General features: G+C 35.6%; 1 protein-coding gene across 2 annotated transcripts in view; it reads right to left on the bottom strand.

Moving 5' to 3' along the window:
* Window positions 1-17,457, bottom strand: part of LOC127868723 (major facilitator superfamily domain-containing protein 4A-like) — a 73,998-nt gene that overhangs the window by 41,606 nt on the left and 14,935 nt on the right. Inside the window, exon 1 of one of the 2 annotated variants that reach the window (XM_052410732.1) lies at window positions 11,588-11,736. The exons of the other annotated variant lie outside the window; for it this stretch is intronic. The gene's annotated coding sequence lies outside the window, so the exon portion shown is untranslated. Of the gene's footprint in view, window positions 1-11,587; window positions 11,737-17,457 lie in introns of those variants that run through there. 2 annotated transcript variants of the gene reach the window in all.

The raw sequence follows: 17,457 nt of genomic DNA, 5'->3' as shown, positions 1-17,457 counted from the left end.
AAAATTAATAGGGAATAAACCATATACATGTAATAGCATGGTAGTAAACATTCTAACTTAAGATGTAATTATAAGAATATTGCTCAATAATCAAATGTGCATATCGCTGTTATGTTATTTATTTCAAATAATATCCGGAGATCTCCATGCTCTGGGTAAACGGTCTTAAATGTTCTACGTAGTGTCGTTCTAAGCATTACGACCGGTTTCCCAATGTAAGTAGTGTCGTTCTTAGCATTACGACCGGTTTCCTAATGTACGTAGTGTCGTTCTAAGCATTATGACCGGTTTCCCAATGTACGTAGTGTCGTTCTAAGCATTACGACCGGTTTTCCCAATGTACGTAGTATCGTTCTAAGCATTACGACCGGTTTCCCACATAGCGCGCCTCAAATTGATGTTAGTTGGTGTAAGAATACAGTGACCATTTTCGAATTTGCACCACAAAAAACATTCATCTTAATATCCACAATACATGTGAGTTCAATGATCAGCAGACATGTTCCTATGATAGATTACGAATGCTGACCGGGTACAACAATGCAATCGTCAGTGAAATTCGAATCATCCGATTGTGTACATTGCGTCGCGCTCTGGGCAAACCGCGTTAATTGGGCCTTTTCACGTATAAAATAGTATAAAATACATCTCTCATTGTATGAGCACGGATGGCCGAGTGGTCTAAGACTTTTATTCCAGAGATCAGTGGTTCGAGCCCAGTTGAGGGTTATTTTGTTTCTTTCTTTCATTTTATTCTAGTTTTTTACTTGAGCTGTTAAGTTCCAATGTTTACTTTTATCAATATAAACCATTTAATGATAAAGTTCAATACATGCCAAAATCTGTGAAGAAGCACCTTTAAATGCATGCGCGTGTACGTAAAGTATTGGCCCATAGAAGACTGTCAGGTCGAGCAGGCTAATCAAGTACGACACTTTCCGACTTATAGGAAGTTTTCGTTGCAAGTAAGTCTTTTCTAAAATGCACATGCATTTCCGGTAATCCCGGTTTCCCTGAGACGGTTAACATTAACGTTCGTTATGTACCAACAAGATAAGTATTGATGCAAAGCATCAAAGGGCGTCGGGAATTTCAGTGTAAAAGGCACTCAATGAAGTTACGTGGAACGATTTTTTTCTACTGTAATTATTAATATATTGGCCGATTATTTTAAACAAAATAGAAAAAGATACTGGTATAACCATTATCTATAATTTCGTGTTATAACCCCCAAATAACCATTTTTTTATGATGTTGTGTTATAACCCCCAAATAACCATTATTTATGATTTTGTGTTGTAACCCCCAAATATTTCATAGTTCATTTTATTTACATTGGTTACCTTTTTATTACTGGCATCCATGTGCAGTTTTCATTAATGGAACAGAATTGTGTAGGTTTTAAAAAATCTGCTTCATCTTGTAAGCGTAATTTCATATTTTTCTCAACTTCAAGGGGAGATGATTCTGAACTTATTCTTACGTTGCTCATTCACGATAGGGAGTGAGTGCTCATTGATATGAAAACACTGTACACGTTTAAAAAAAATGAATGAAAACTGTAAATTGCATAAAGTAGCTGCATTTCACAATACTTTGTAATTCAATAAAAGATCATAATAGATTTATTGCTCCGATATTCATCATTTTCAATAGGGTTCGAGTAATACTGATATAAAAACACTAAACAAGTTTGGAAAGATTCAGACGAAAGTTGTGAAATCTTTTAAACAAGCGGAAATTGTTTATTTTGTCAAATTGAATAGAAAAAAATTCTAAACTTATTGTCGCGATGTTTCTCATTTTTAATGAGGTAAAAATGCTCATTGATATGAAGACACTGTAAGTTTGGAAAGAATCTGATGAAAAATGTTGACATAATCACCCAACCAAGCAGTTTTTCACTTTTATTTTTAAATTCAAAGAGACATAATTGTGGACTTATGGTCCGATATTGCTCATATAGAGAGTTTGGGTTGGGTCCTCATTGATAAAAAAACATGTGCATGTTTGGGAACAATCGGATGAAAATTTTGGACTTCGAACAACGATTTCAAAATTTCTCAAATTCTAAGGAAGATAACTATGGACGTAATGGTCGGATAATGCTAAAGGGCCCATACAACCTGGATAGAAATACGTGTCGCGCTTCGCGCTCTATATGTGGTTCTTAAAAAAAAACTCCGAGGAGTGCTTGACTCTAGGGAAACGGGTTGCTGGGACACAGCTCCTCCTTGATAAGCGGCTGCTTCCTTTATCGCAACTCATTGTTACAATCAATAATACATGTCGCGCTTCGCGCTCTATATGTGGTAGGAATAGTACTTAGGGCCTATGATAGACAACCATAAAAATACATGGATAATAGATGTGTTGTTTGCATTTATTTGTTAATATAAAAGCACGTGTATTTTTTATAAGATATTTAAGTGATGTAAGAAATTTTAATTAACGTTTAAAAAATGTCCAATTGTAGTAAAATGGATTTAAAAATATCTACATAAAATAAAACTTTATTATATTTATTAACCTGACTGAAAAAAATTGTCAGCCGCCGAACTGTTCCGTTCGTGTCGGAACCCGGAATTGAACCGGGGGCCTTAAGATGATTGCTGCGTAAACAACTTCAGTCTAACGCTCTCCCAACTGAGCTATTCCGGCTGAAATCATATATGTACTGCTATTTGGTGAAGTTGTGTAAAGCGATCGTTATAATATGTCTATTAATAAACTAGTACACTGCACGTTTTCGTACCACTACGCCTTCCAATAAACTTGCTTGCGCGATAGGTCGTCAAATATCGTACTACATTGATTCTCCACTAAATAAGCAAATTAGAAAAACCACAACATAAATATATTTTGATTATGTTTTGTTTTTATACAAAACCAGAAATTTTCGCGTATTTGCGCAGTCCCTGTGAGCTTTCCCCTGTGATCAGTTGTGGATCCTCTGTTAATTAAAACAATTAGCTTTGCATTATTGGCAATTAATGTTGTAATAGGCACAAATGCAGTACTTATGTACACTAATTTACACAAAAAATCACCTTTATGTAAGATATTCTTAATACACAGATATATACATTGATCCGTAAAATAACTTCTCCTCCCAAATGCGAAAAAAATGCATAACAAACTAGTCGCCGCTCTCCAGAGCAACGCCAATAAGTGATTTTTGCAACCGTCATCGAAATCAAGTTCAAATCAAACGCTTACAAATAGTGCACTAAACGTGTTGATTTCGGAACAATAATGCGCATTCTCAGTAAATTGAATTAAAACATATTGTGACACATGTCTCACAAAAGCCATGGAAATAGTATATACAGATTAGTCCATGTTGGATTACAAAAATTAAACATATATCACTGAAAATTGAAAATCATATAATTGCTCTATAAATCATTTAGTTCTTTTGTATTAAGTCTTGACAAATAAGATAAGAAGTCGTGTGGCGGATGTCGTATTGACTGGTTTATTGGATTTCTATTCGTCATTTAAATAACAGTTGAACACGTATTAAACATTACTTGAGTTGTTCTGCAAACTGTCAACAGAATCGGCCCTTGGGAAAACACAGGAACATGGAAGAAATATTATTGCTATGGCAATCGATAAAGGGAAATACGACGTTCGTAATACCATTGAATAAAAGAGTATATTTATTTTGTTCGTTACAATGAGTTTTGTGGTGAACATTAAATGCATTTATCGAAAAGAAATCGTATGTTGTCAACCAATAAATAGTTTATGGTCTGATGTACGTCTGTAGTTTATAAAACATTTGAGCCTCGCTATATGAAAACCGGCCTTAATGCATGTGCGTAAAGTATAGTACCATATTGGCCCGTGCAGTCAGTACAGGCTATCAGAGACGACACTTTCTGCTTCTCTGTCAATCTATTGACCCCCCCCCCCCCCCCCCCGGTTCTTAGCTGTACGTATCTACTCATAAAAGCCCAGAGCAAGGCTTAATTCATGTGCGTAAAGTGTCGTCCCAAAAAAGCATGTGCACTCCTTACAGTCTAATATAAGTTGAAGTTTTACGTTTAAATTGTATTTGTCGTTTAATGTACGTGTACATACATAAAGCGCAGCTTTCCACGAACGAGGTTCCATTTTAAACCACAGCACAGTGTAGCACATGGACATAATGACCAAAACCAATTGCTTCCAAAGCTAATTACCGTCCAATAGACTGCAAGTCTCATAGAACAGGTCCCTAGATCCATTAACGATCAGTTGTTTTTCACATTCATGTGATATGATCATAGCAAATTAGGAATGACATTAAAGGCACCCATGTGTCCTATTTCACTTGGAAGAATATCACGTGAAACATCTGATCAGGCGGCAATTGTTGACCGTTTTATTCCATATAATAGACGCATATAAATATCGTCATTTACAGTCATTTACAGTCATGCATTATTTACGATTAGCGAATACTGGCTGACACATACACGACAAATCCACGTCGCCACAGGCTAATCAGGGACGACACTTTCCGCTTTTTATGGAAGTTTTCGTTTAAAGGAAGTATCACCTCAGCATAAAGCCAGTTAAGGCGGAAAGTGTCGTCCCTGCAAACTTAACAGGCCCATAACGGATGACATGTTGCGCGCATGCGTCAAACAACTTTTTTTCCCTGAGCAAGGCTTATTTCATATTGTATCAATTCATACCGAACTTGCTTTACAGCCAAAAGTATGCTATAATACGCATAAAAACCACTTAACAAAAGAAATATTAGCCAAAACATAGCATAGCATAAATAATGCATCATTAAATATTTGCAAACTGAAACGTTTTGCATTAAGCTCATCAACGGTAAGAGCTTTAACTAAATAAATTTGAGTCTCGGAATGGGAAAACTGGGCTTAATACATGGGCGTTAAGTGGCGTCCATGATTTGCCTGAACAGTTCGCACAGGCTAATCAGGGACGACACTAACCGCTTTAATGAAATAATTCGTTAAGCGAAGGTCTCTTCATAGCAGAGACTCAGTATGTTAAAGCTTTTTTAGTTTTTTTTATGTTTTCCATTGAAAATTACATGCACATTATTTCGTACGCAATTGTACATTTCATCAAACATATGATGAAATACAAAATTATCCAAGATTTACCTTTCACATACCTTTGTCATAATATTTCCATTGCACATTTGACACTACTGACAATATAAATCAGAATTGATTTGGTTCTGTTCTAAATCGATTGAACTCTTTACAATCGAAACAAAATCGCGTGACGGATGTGCCATTGTCTATTTGATTGCATTCTATTCGTGAGTTGGCAATAATTAAACATCACGTGACCTCTTCACACAACCTGTCAACAGGACGGCCCCATGGGAAAACATGAATATAGCAGAAATATTGCTCAACTTTGGGAATCAATCAAGTTAGCATTTGAGATTATGTATATTGGTATTACGAGAGTTTCAAATGTTCACTTCAAAACTCATAATACGTTGATGGTCCTTACTAGTTCTTAGATAACATTTTAATTAACGGTTCGTCGAAATAAAAAATGTGTCAATACGGTGCGCTTAAGAGTACATGTTTATGAAACAACTATACAAACATTATAAGACATCTTCAACGAATTTATATAATTTTCTGTAAATTGAATACAATCACTAAACCAAGCAACTTTTCAAAGTGAGTTCCTATTTGTAGTTTGTGGAGTCATGAACCTATTTTCCATATTTACTTTATAAGAGTTAAAAATGTTTGAACACGAATATGCTAAATAAGGTTTATGAATATTGCAAAGGACATGAATATCATCCGCGCTCTCAGAAAACGGAGCTTAACGCATGTGCGTAAAATGTCATCCCAGATCAGGGACGACAATTTCCACCCAAACTGAATTTTCGCTTATAAGAGGCCTCCTTTTAAAATTACAATAATCAAAGCGCTGAAGGCACTAAAGATGTTCGCTATTGCATAATTTAACACGCAATTCATTTTTGAAAATCAATCGCAAATTTGAAATGAACACACGCCATTCAACTTTATAAAGTGTGTGTCATAGCGCACGGGTCGAGTTTTGTGTGCATTTTTTATCATCCTTATTATTTCATAGAAATAACTAAGACAAAATAAAAACAACATGCTTTTTGGAAGTTCTGAAAGCATAGAAAGTATGATGAAAATGGTAATGATAACTGAATATAAAGAAAATTTGCAGTCACCATCATATTAAAGGGATATTTTTTCTAATATCAAATGACTATCTCACCAAGAATATAAATTCATAATGAAAGTTCCGTGTACAAAACTTTTGATTTTTGACACCATATACAAATTCAAAATATACAACAATCTTCGTATCTTGTATATGGAGGAATAAAATTATATAAACATTGCTGTTTATGCTTTACTTATTACCCGAGCAGTTCACACGGTGTCAACAACGCTAACATAAACATAGGTATAGAGCACTCATGCGCTTTTAGGCGTAGCTGTTTCAGTTTTCATCTTAGTGACTTTTACATAACGCCAACAGACACGCATGAATATTTTCGAATATTTAATAAGCTGATTCGAGATACAACCTCTGAATTTTTGCTACATCACTGCGTATGTGCTCAATTCAAAGGATGTAGCACTGTTCAGTGTAAGGAATTCCGGACTACTCTCTGTATGCTCAAACGACACAAATTGTGGCCCTGTTACAATTACGCGTTACAATCCATCTCGCAGAATTTCACTTTCGCCTCCAAGATGAGAAAACAATCATTAGCGAAATAGTATAGTGTCACGATAAGAGAAAATCGTTTAATTATCATACCACAATGTTTGCCGTACTTGGTCAGCACGTCTGGAAATCATTCCTTAATGTGTGGATAGGCTGCCATTATTAACAAGTTTGCTATTTTAATTCAATTTTGTATCAAAAAGCATTGTTCTTAAATGTGGCATTTTCAATTCGCAATGAGATTTGTAATGCCCCTCGTCATGTGAAAATCGGTCTTATTCCATATGCGCCAATCATATAAATAGCCCACTCAGCTATCACTCCTTCTGGTAAGGAGAAACATAACATATTGAGTGATTTTAAAGCGAACAGCGTCGCTTATGGCCTGACTGCGCAAAAGCACATGTTGGGTTTAACAAACGCTTGCCGAAACGCATAAGACCCATTTTCGCATGACGGCGCTATTGACGTGTGATTTAAATGTGTCGAAAGAAAACTGCGTTTAAATCAAATATAAACATACGATATATTTCGATAGTGAAGAAAGATACTCATAACAAGGCATATGAGGACACATATGAAGTGCTCTCCCGTAGTATATTTTTTATTTTACTCACACTAATGTGTGGTTTGACAATGCTAACACACATTTCATGCGGTGAATATGCAGCTTAAAAGTGAAAAACACAACACAATAGTTAAACTTTTGTTTAATTGTATTTAATTATTTAGAAAAGTAAATTGCTAACTTTATTTCAAAGTCAGCGTATACGCCGATTACATTTTTAAAAGACATTTATTGTTATAAATATATTTAATATAATATATTAGGTTGTTTTCGGTTTTAGCGATTAAAAAGCATTTTCGAGGTTGCCTATAGTATGCCTGTAGTAATTCATGAACTCATATCCAACTGTCTATGTATTGAGAACTGTGAATATAAACAAGCTTAACCTTCTACTAACCTTCTGCTAATGCATTCGTATTATTATTATAAATTGTTATATTCGGGTTTAGCAATTATGAAACTTTTTTTGTCTATCGTATCGCTGAAGTTATTGTTGAACTTATGTTCAACGTTTTATAAATTGAGAATATAAACAAAGACCTATAGATAATATGGGTCTTTGATATAAATAAGCGTCAACTTTTTCCCGAATCTCTCATTTTACGACCTGTACTACGTCATTGAGTTGTATGCGAGAGCGTAACCTATTGCGTTGTTATAACCCGTAAACTTTCCTTTGTTTATCGACAGACGCATTTATTAATAGCCTCATATATCATGAATGCCAAAACAACCGGGAAAAAGAACCACGTGACCAAATAGGACGCAAAACGCAAATACCATGCGACTGCGACTTTTATTATGTAAGAAAGCTCCGCAATTCCTTTGAAGTCGGAGCCTTGTGATTGCTATTACTTAAATTATTGACCTCTAACTGAAGTAAGCAAAGGTAACGCAGCACCTAATTGACCCATTCCTGCTATGTGCGAAGGCAGATTGAATTTTACTAATGTATGGTTTGCCTATTATAACACACATTATAATGCGGTAAATATGCGACTTACAAGTAAAAAACACTATAATTAAACTTTTGTTTTGAATTAAGTTATTTAGAAAACAAAATTCCAAACCTTATTTCAAAACAGCAAGACTACATTTTTTAGAGAATATTATTGTTATATTTAAATGTTTTTTTAACAGTTTCAGCGATAATGAAACATTTTTTTATGTTGTCTATCGTATCCCTGTAATAATTGTTGAACTCGTGTTCAACGTATTATTAATTGAGACCTGTGAATATAAACAAGCGTAACCTTATTCTACTGCGTTATTCTCACACGGACTCCCCTTTGTTTATCGCCAGCCTCAGATTTATGAATGAGCTGAGCGAAAATACTACGTCACACACACGCAGCAGAAAGTGGACTATTTTAATCATTCATAAACAATCTCCTCCGCGACACGTACAATACGATCATTGTTTATTGATTCTTTTCTATAAAACTCCGTTCGAAAATTTTGAATGTAACACGATATTAATATAATGTTGCCATTTGTGAATACACATAATTGGAGAACTCAATCCTCTTGCATAAATTATACAAATCTTTCTTGCGCGGATACGCAAGCGGGTATTGGGTTAATCATACCTAGTCGTATCGACCTGAATTTCACACTGAGCACTTTAGACGGGCGCTAAAGCGCCCATCTAAAAAACTACGTTTCCTCCCTGATTAGCCTGTGCGGACTGCACGTGCATTAACTCCCGTTTTCTCAGAGCGAGACTCAATTATATTGCACATACGTATTGCAGTAAGCAATATGTATCCCAAAGAATTACATATTCACAATACAAGATGCTTTTACGCGGATACCACATCATAACAAAATCTATGATGTGTTTAACAACGAAACATATGGTCGTTTATCAATAGAACAACTTATTATAACAACTGCACTGTTTGAGAGGAGAAATCGAACATATGTAATATCTTAATACTATAAATTCGTTTTCGTTCTCGTATCGGACAACAGCTGGCCATGCAATAAATGAGATCTTGTGTTTACGTTAAAAAAAATTAACGGAATAGATCATATACATGTAATAGCATGGTAGTAAACATTCTAACTAAAGTGATGTATTCATAAGAATATCGCTCTATAATCAAATGTGCGTGTCGTTGTTATATGTTATTTATTTATAATAATATCCGGAACACTCCATGCTCTTGGAAAATTGTCTTAAATATATCAACGTAGTGTCGTTCTGAACATTACGACCGGTTTTCACAGATCGCGCCTCAAATTGATGTTAGTTGGTGTAAGAATACAGTGACCAATTTTGAATTTTCACCAAAAAATAACAACATGCATCACAATATCCACAATACATGTAAGTTCAATGATCAGCAGACATGTTCCTATGATAGATTACGAATGCTGACCGGGTACAACAATGCAATCGTCAGTGAAATTCGAATCATCCGATTGTGTACATTGCGTCGCGCTCTGGGCAAACCGCGTTAATTGCATGCGCGTGTGCGTAAAGTATCGTCCCATATTAGACTGTGCAGGTTGCACAGGCTAATCAGGTACGACACTTTCCGACTTTGAATAAGTTTTCCGTTGCAAGGAAGTATTTTCTAAAACGCACATGCATTTCCGGTAATCCCGGTTTCGTTATGTAACGAGAAGTGATTTTTGAAACTGTCATCGAAATCAAGTTAAAATCAACCGCTTACAAATAGTGCACGAAACGTGTTGATTTCGGAACAATAATGCGCATTCTCAGTAAATTGTGTTACAAAATATTGTGACCCTTGTCTCACAAAAGCCATGGAAATAGTATATACAGATTAGTCCATGTTTAATTACAAAAGTTAAACATATATCACTTAACATTTAAAATCATATAAGTGCTATATAAATCATTTAGTTTTTGGTATTAAGTCTTGACAATTTAGATAAGAAGACGCGTGGCGGATGTCCTATTGACCTGTTTATTGGATTTCTATTCGTCATTTAAATAACAGTGGAACACTTATTAAACATCACTTGAGTTGTTCTGCAAACTGTCAACAGAAACGGCCCTTGGGAAAACACAGGAACATGGAAGAAATATTATTGCTATGGCAATCGATAAAGGGAAATACGACGTTTGTACCATTGAATAAAAGAGTATATTTATTTTGTTCGTTACAATGAGTTTTGTGGTGAACATTTTATGCATGTATCAAAAAGAAATCGTATGTTTTCAACCAATAAATAGTTTATGGTCTGATGTACGTCTGTAGTTTATAAAACATTTCAGCCTCGCTCTAGGAAAACAGGCCTTAATGCATGTGCGTAAAGTATAGTCCCATATTGGCCCGTGCAGTCAGTACAGGCTATCAGAGACGACACTTTCTGCTTCTATGGTATTTTCGTTTAACGGACGTCTTTCTTTTTTTGCGAATATATAGGTGAATATATAGGTGAATATATAGGTGATGCAGAACATTTCGTCTCTGATTAGCCTCTGCGCCATTCACAGGCTTATCTCGGATGACACTTTACGTACATGTATAAAGCCCCGTTTTCACACAACGAGGCTTATATACTAACAACCATGAGTATAGTTCTACATGACACGCACCCTATCTCACTATATAGTAGAAGCAAACGCATATGTCACCAGCACAAATAGTATTCATCTAGAAGCCGTCATCAATAAATTGTAAAGATGATACAATTTAAGGGTGCATGAACAACGGGGTTCAAATGGGTTAACACACGGGCTTGGCAGAGTGTAAACACACCGTTAAAAACTTTATATTTGCAAAATATTAAAATATATTTGCAAAAAAATTATTTGCATAAAAGGAATTTGTTCTTGCATTTTCTGCCGATTTCTTAAGATTTAAGAATAAATCATCGAATACGTCTTAAATCGGTGCCACAATTCAAGGTTGCGTGCAGCATAACCGTGTACATTAATGCTGTGCACATCGATTTATTTGCGAAGAACACAGACTTATTAAATAAAGTAATTCCGATGTTTTTCGCATTGCCATAAGCAGCATAAAACTGTCTTTAATGCACTAGTTGAAATTCTTAGGAAAAATTGTTTTAAAAAGTTATTTTAAAAAGGGAGCACCTTTTACCAATGTGTTTACATCCATTAACGTTTACCTGAAGCCCACAAAGTCACGTGATCCTGCACCCTGATTCCGTTTTTGCGAATGGTATACACATCCCAAATTTGATCACTCAAAAAATGAAAATGTCAAAATGTTTTCTTATTTTCTATTGTATAGTAGTAAAAGTTAATAATGCACGTGCATCCTGTCATACGTTGTTTGCATGAGACAAACGTATACTGTACTTAACGCTATCACATGAATTAAACAAAATATATCCGGAAGCACAACATCTTCAAAGGAATTGATGCTTTACCGTGATAACACATGGTACAATATTTCTTTTATAACATCAAGACATGCTGAACTTGATCAATTCATATACAATAGCAATTATTATTTGCAATGGTTGAGGCGTACAACATGTATCTGACAAGCGTATTGCATATCGGATTTGCAATAAGAGTTCGTCCTTGCATCGGGCACAAAAGAAACAACAGCTGGTCCTGGTCATGCAATTGCGAATGTTTTACTTTTATGTTAAACATGCTCATCTATATAGTAACGTGTGCGAGTTGCCTATCAGCGCGAATCGTGGTTCTCTGTGTTAGAAAACGAGTCGTCTTGTGAGAAAATCTCGTAATTCATGGCAAAATGCCAGAAAAATATGAGCCGCACTCTGGGACAACCGGGCTTAATGCATGTGCATAGCGAATCGGCTGAGATGTAAATGTGAGTAAAGTATCGTTCCATGTAAGCCTGTGAAGTCCGCACAGGCTAATCAGGGACGAAACTTTTAGTTTTTTATATAATGCTTTGTTAAAAGTAAGTGTCTTCATAACAAAATTTCCGGCTAGGCGGACAAATATTCGTCCCTATTAAGCCTGTGTGGACTGCACAGGCTCATCTGGGAGATACTTTACGCATATGTTTTAAGCACGATTTTCCCATATATAATAATACTGTATGTTAGTGTGTGTGGTTTTCTTAACCAGAATATATCTCTCATTAAATTGATGTGTAAGTGAGTCAATTAATTTAACTAGGTCAAGATAACACACTTCAGGTGAAACATTGCACGTTCCATAATACACTCAAAACGTTATCTCACAAGCAAAACATTTGTGTATCGATTGTGGATATATCAAACGTGTATTGTATTCTTGGAATAAATGTTTATAATATAATACAAAACCGATCCCACTGTCATTGTAATATTGCAAGGAATGTAGATGGAAACTAAAGTATTGATATATTCGTAAACATGTATCATTACAATATTCATGAATAATAGGTAACACATTGAGAACGTTCATTGAGTTGGAACAAAAGCCCGTATAAACGAAACAATATGATTTATTGCATGCTTTATATCAACACTTGTCAGGTTTCTGTAAATGTGAATTAAGTTAATTAACCGATAGCTGCCCCACGACAGCATGCTCGGTATGACTTTGCTCAGTTTAAAGGGACGAAATTCTGCTTAATGGAAAGTCACAGTCAGAACCTCAGTCAGTGTCTTTATAAAAGATATAAATAGTATTATGCAGTATCGTCAAATAATATTAAACCTGAAATCTCAATGCACACAAAGACGATTGCTTCAGTTTAATTAGTCAGAGTTATTGAACTTGTCGAGTTATATTTATCATAGATATTGACCTTGGTCAGAGATACTTGTCAAACAAAATTCTTGGTCAGAGGTATAGGCCAGAATAATTGACCTCTGCCAGAGATATTGATCAGAGTAATAGACCTCGGTAAGTGATATTGGTCAGAGTAATTGACCTCTGTCAGAGATATCGATCAGAATTATGGACCTTGGTAAGTGATATTGGTCAGAGTAATTGACCTCGGTCAGAGATATCGATCAGAATAATGAACCTTGGTAAGTGATATTGGTCAGAGTAATTGACCTCTGTCAGAGATATTGATCAGAGTAATAGACCTCGGTAAGTGATATTGGTCAGAGTAATTGACCTCTGTCAGAGATATCGATCAGAATTATGGACCTTGGTAAGTGATATTGGTCAGAGTAATTGACCTCGGTCAGTCATATAGATCAGAATAATTGACCTCGGTAAGTGATCTTGGTCAGAGTAATTGACCTCGGTCAGAGATATTGATCAGAATAATGGACCTTGGTAAGTGATATTGTTCAGAGTAATTGACCTCTGTCAGAGATATTGATCAGAATAATGAACCTTGGTAAGTGATATTGGTCAGAGTAATTGACCTCGGTCAGAGATATTGATCAGAATAATGAACCTTGGTAAGTGATGTTGGTCAGAATAATGGACCTTAGTAAGTGATATTGGTCAGATTAATTAACCTCGATCAGAGATATTGGTCAGACTAATTGACCTCGGTCAGAGATATTGGTCAGAATAATTGACCTCGGTCAGAGATATTGGTCAGAATAATGGACCTTGGTCAGTGATATTGGTCAGAGAAATTGACCTTGGTCAGAGATATTGGTCAGAGTAATTGACGTCGGTCTGAGATATTGGTCAGAATAATGGACATTGGTCAGTGACATTGGTCAGAGTAATTGACCTCGGTCAGAGATATTGGTCAGAGTAATTGACGTCGGTCTGAGATATTGGCCAGAGTAATTGACCTCGATCAGTGATATTGGTCAGAGTAATTGACCTCGGTCAGAGATATTGGTCAGAGTAATTGACGTCGGTCTGAGATATTGGTCAGAATAATTGACCTCGGTCAGTAATATTGGTCAGAGTAATTGACTTCGGTCAGAGATATTGGTCAGAGTAATTGACCTTGGTCAGAGATATTGGTCAGAATAATCGACCTCGGTCAGAGATATTGGTCAGAATAATGGACATTGGTCAGTAATCTTGGTCAGAGAAATTGACCTCGGTCAAAGATATTGTTAAGACTAATTGACCTCGGTCAGAGATATTGGTCAGAATAATTGACCTCGGTCAGAGATATTGGTCAGAATATATGACCTCGGTCAGAGATATTGGTCAGAATAATGGACCTTGAAATTTGCAAAAAATGCACGTCAGTATGTAGGTTTTAGACCGTTTTGATAGACGATTACCAATATTTATAGTAGGTATTGGTAAAAAAAGTTAACCACTGCGTAGTCAGCTCGTCCAACACATCTACATTAATTTTCTTCAGTATTTATTATTATTTTGATAATAATGTTAAATGTTCGAAAATCGCTGCGTTTGTTGAGCATTTCATTGTTTAATCAATTAACTACTTCAGTTTCCGCAATGAAATCAATTGCTGCAAATACATGCCTTCTTGGAACAATAAACTTGCAATTATTGAAGTTCTAAGAAACTCGAGTGGACGTATAATCAATAGTCTGTACTCTTTATTGAACAAATCACTCATTTAAACTCATAAACCGTTTATACAAATGTTGTCACTATTGGACTTATAAACTGTTTTTGGAAATCCTGACAATTTAATGAGAAACATTCTTTTATAAATACACAATATATTTTATATTTTAGAAATAGAAAATACATACAGGAAAATCAACAACAAACTTTCATCAAGCGATATCATGTAAAGGTTAGATAACATATAAGGGAATAATAATATTTAATATAGAATAACATAGACGGAAACGCTTGCAAAAAAATCTTATATATATCGCCATTAACTTGATAAGCTACAATCATTTTATAAAGAAGGCCTCGCTTTGGGCAAGCATGACTTAAAGCTTGTGCGCAAAGTGTCGCCTTAGATTAGTCTGTGAAATCAATGCAGGCTAATAACTGACGAAACTTTCCGCTTCGATGCATTTTTTAGTTTCGATCAAGTCTCATCTAAAGTAACATTCAGTCGAAGTGAAAAGTGTCGTCTCTGACTAGCCGGCGCGAAGAGCACATGCTAATCTGGGATGACACGTTACGCACAAAAATTACGGTAAGCCTGGTTTTACCACAGCGAGGCTCGTTTCATAAAAAATAATTACGAACCATGTTGAAGGTCGTCTTTGTCATATTTAGTAAAGGATGTCTCACCTAACAATTATCCCAAAATGCAAACCTCGCGCTAATCGAATAATGCAAAACTTCACGCTTATCTAAGAATGCAAAACTTCACGCTTATCTAAGAATGTAAAATCCTCACGTTCATATAAGAATGCAAAACTTCACGCTAATCTTAGAATGCAAAACTTCACGCTTACCTTTGAATGCAAAACAACCACGCTTATCTAAAAAAAACTCGCGCTTATCTAAGAATGCAAAACTTCACGCTTATCTAAAAAAAACTCGCGCTTATCTAAGAATGCAAAACTTCACGCTTATCTTAGAATGCAAAAACCTCACGCTCATATAAGAATGCAAAACTTCACGCTTATCTAAGAATGAAAAAAAATCACGCTTATCTAAAAATGCAAAACCTCGATCTAATTTGAGAATGCAAAACCTCGCGCTTATCTAAGAATGCAAAACCTCGCGCTTATCTAAGAATGCAAAACTTTGCGCTTATCTAAGACTGCAAAACATCGCGCGTAAATAAGAATGCAAAACCGTGCGCTTATCTGAGAATGCAAAACCTCGCGCTTATCTAAGAATGCAAAACCTCGCGTTTATCGAATAATGCAAAAAATCGCGCTTGCAAAACATCGCGCTTGTCTATGCATTCAAAACTTCAGGCTTACCTTAAATAGCAAAGCCTCGCACTTATATAAGAATGCAAAACCTCGAGCGTATCTAAGAATGCAAACCTCGCGCTTACCTAAGAATGCAAAACTTCACGCTTATCTAAGAATGCAAAACTTTACGCTTATCTAAGAATGCAAAACTTCACGCGTATCTAAGAATGCAAAACTACACGCTTATCATAGAATGCAAAACCTCGCGCTTATCTAAGAATGCAAAACCTCGGGCTTATCAAATGATCTTGCCTTAATCCAAAAAATTTATCACAAAAAAATGATGAGTGTAAATAAATATTAACCTCATGGCATTGTAATTCAAATAAAAAATCATTCGATTTAATTACAATTTCATAACTTACTCACTACTTGAATATTTATGAAAATAAAAGAATGTAAACTTTCTGAGGCAACATGAAATGAAGTAAATGTAAATAGTTGCCTCCTTGAAACGTGAACGTAATTCGAAAAAAAAGTAAATGAGAGCATTGCGCAAGATCAACATCGCATTAGTTTATACTGACATTTTCATTGTCATTTTTAAACAATTTTATTAGTTTATTTTCATCAAGTGTTTTGTTCAACGGAAAGAAAGATTTACATGGATTGCATCTTAACACAACACTCGCAGAAATGGCTTTTTAATTCATGAGACCATACAAATAGTGTTCTTGTATGGGTGCAGAAAATGTGATACCTCTATTACACTTTATCGTTGGGCGACAACGAGACTTCATCATATAACCCTTTCCAACTGAGAAGCAAAGTGAATATGACTGTGTGCAAACAGCCATTGAACCAGAACAGCCTGTGAGTAACTCGCAGTCTGTGAAGGTGTTATGCTGTTTGCTGCTCAACAGTATCTAAGGGTCGGAAATGAAGCATTTAAAACTAAACTGGAATCTTGTAAGAAAGGTCTTTAATTTAATTTAACTTTCTTCGGGACTAGAAATGCGTCAAAATACGTATATAAGTGGTAAAGGGTTAATTTGTGAGTAAAAAGCGTAAGAAAACCACAAGACCTCACTCTATGATTAACCGGGCTTAATGTATGCATAATGCATTTTTAGCTCACCTGACCACAACGTGCTCATGGTGAGCTTTTGTGATCGCCTTTTGTCCGTCGTCCGTCGTGCGTTGTGCGTCCGTCGTCAACATTTGCCTTGTGAACACTGACTGACTATTGGGGTTATTTACCCTCGGGACTTCGGTTAAAAACCATTGCCCGAGCACACTGCTTAACATAGAACTCTGCATAAAAAGCCGAAAACGGCCATAAAATGGACAGCCCGATTTTACTGGGCTGTACCATTGGTATAAATATAAAACTTTGCAGTGTTGGTGCGGTGCCTTAATAAAAATCTATTGGTTTAAAAATATATAACCTTTATATGAAGCGTTAAAAAGACGCAGTGCGGTTAAAAAAGCGGCGTTTTAATTGGTTGATGCGTTTATACAACGATGGCGCT

This window comes from Dreissena polymorpha, chromosome 1 (assembly GCF_020536995.1).
Source record: "Dreissena polymorpha isolate Duluth1 chromosome 1, UMN_Dpol_1.0, whole genome shotgun sequence".
NCBI classification, from domain to species: domain Eukaryota; kingdom Metazoa; phylum Mollusca; class Bivalvia; order Myida; family Dreissenidae; genus Dreissena; species Dreissena polymorpha.
This window is presented reverse-complemented; position numbering and strand designations above follow the sequence as displayed.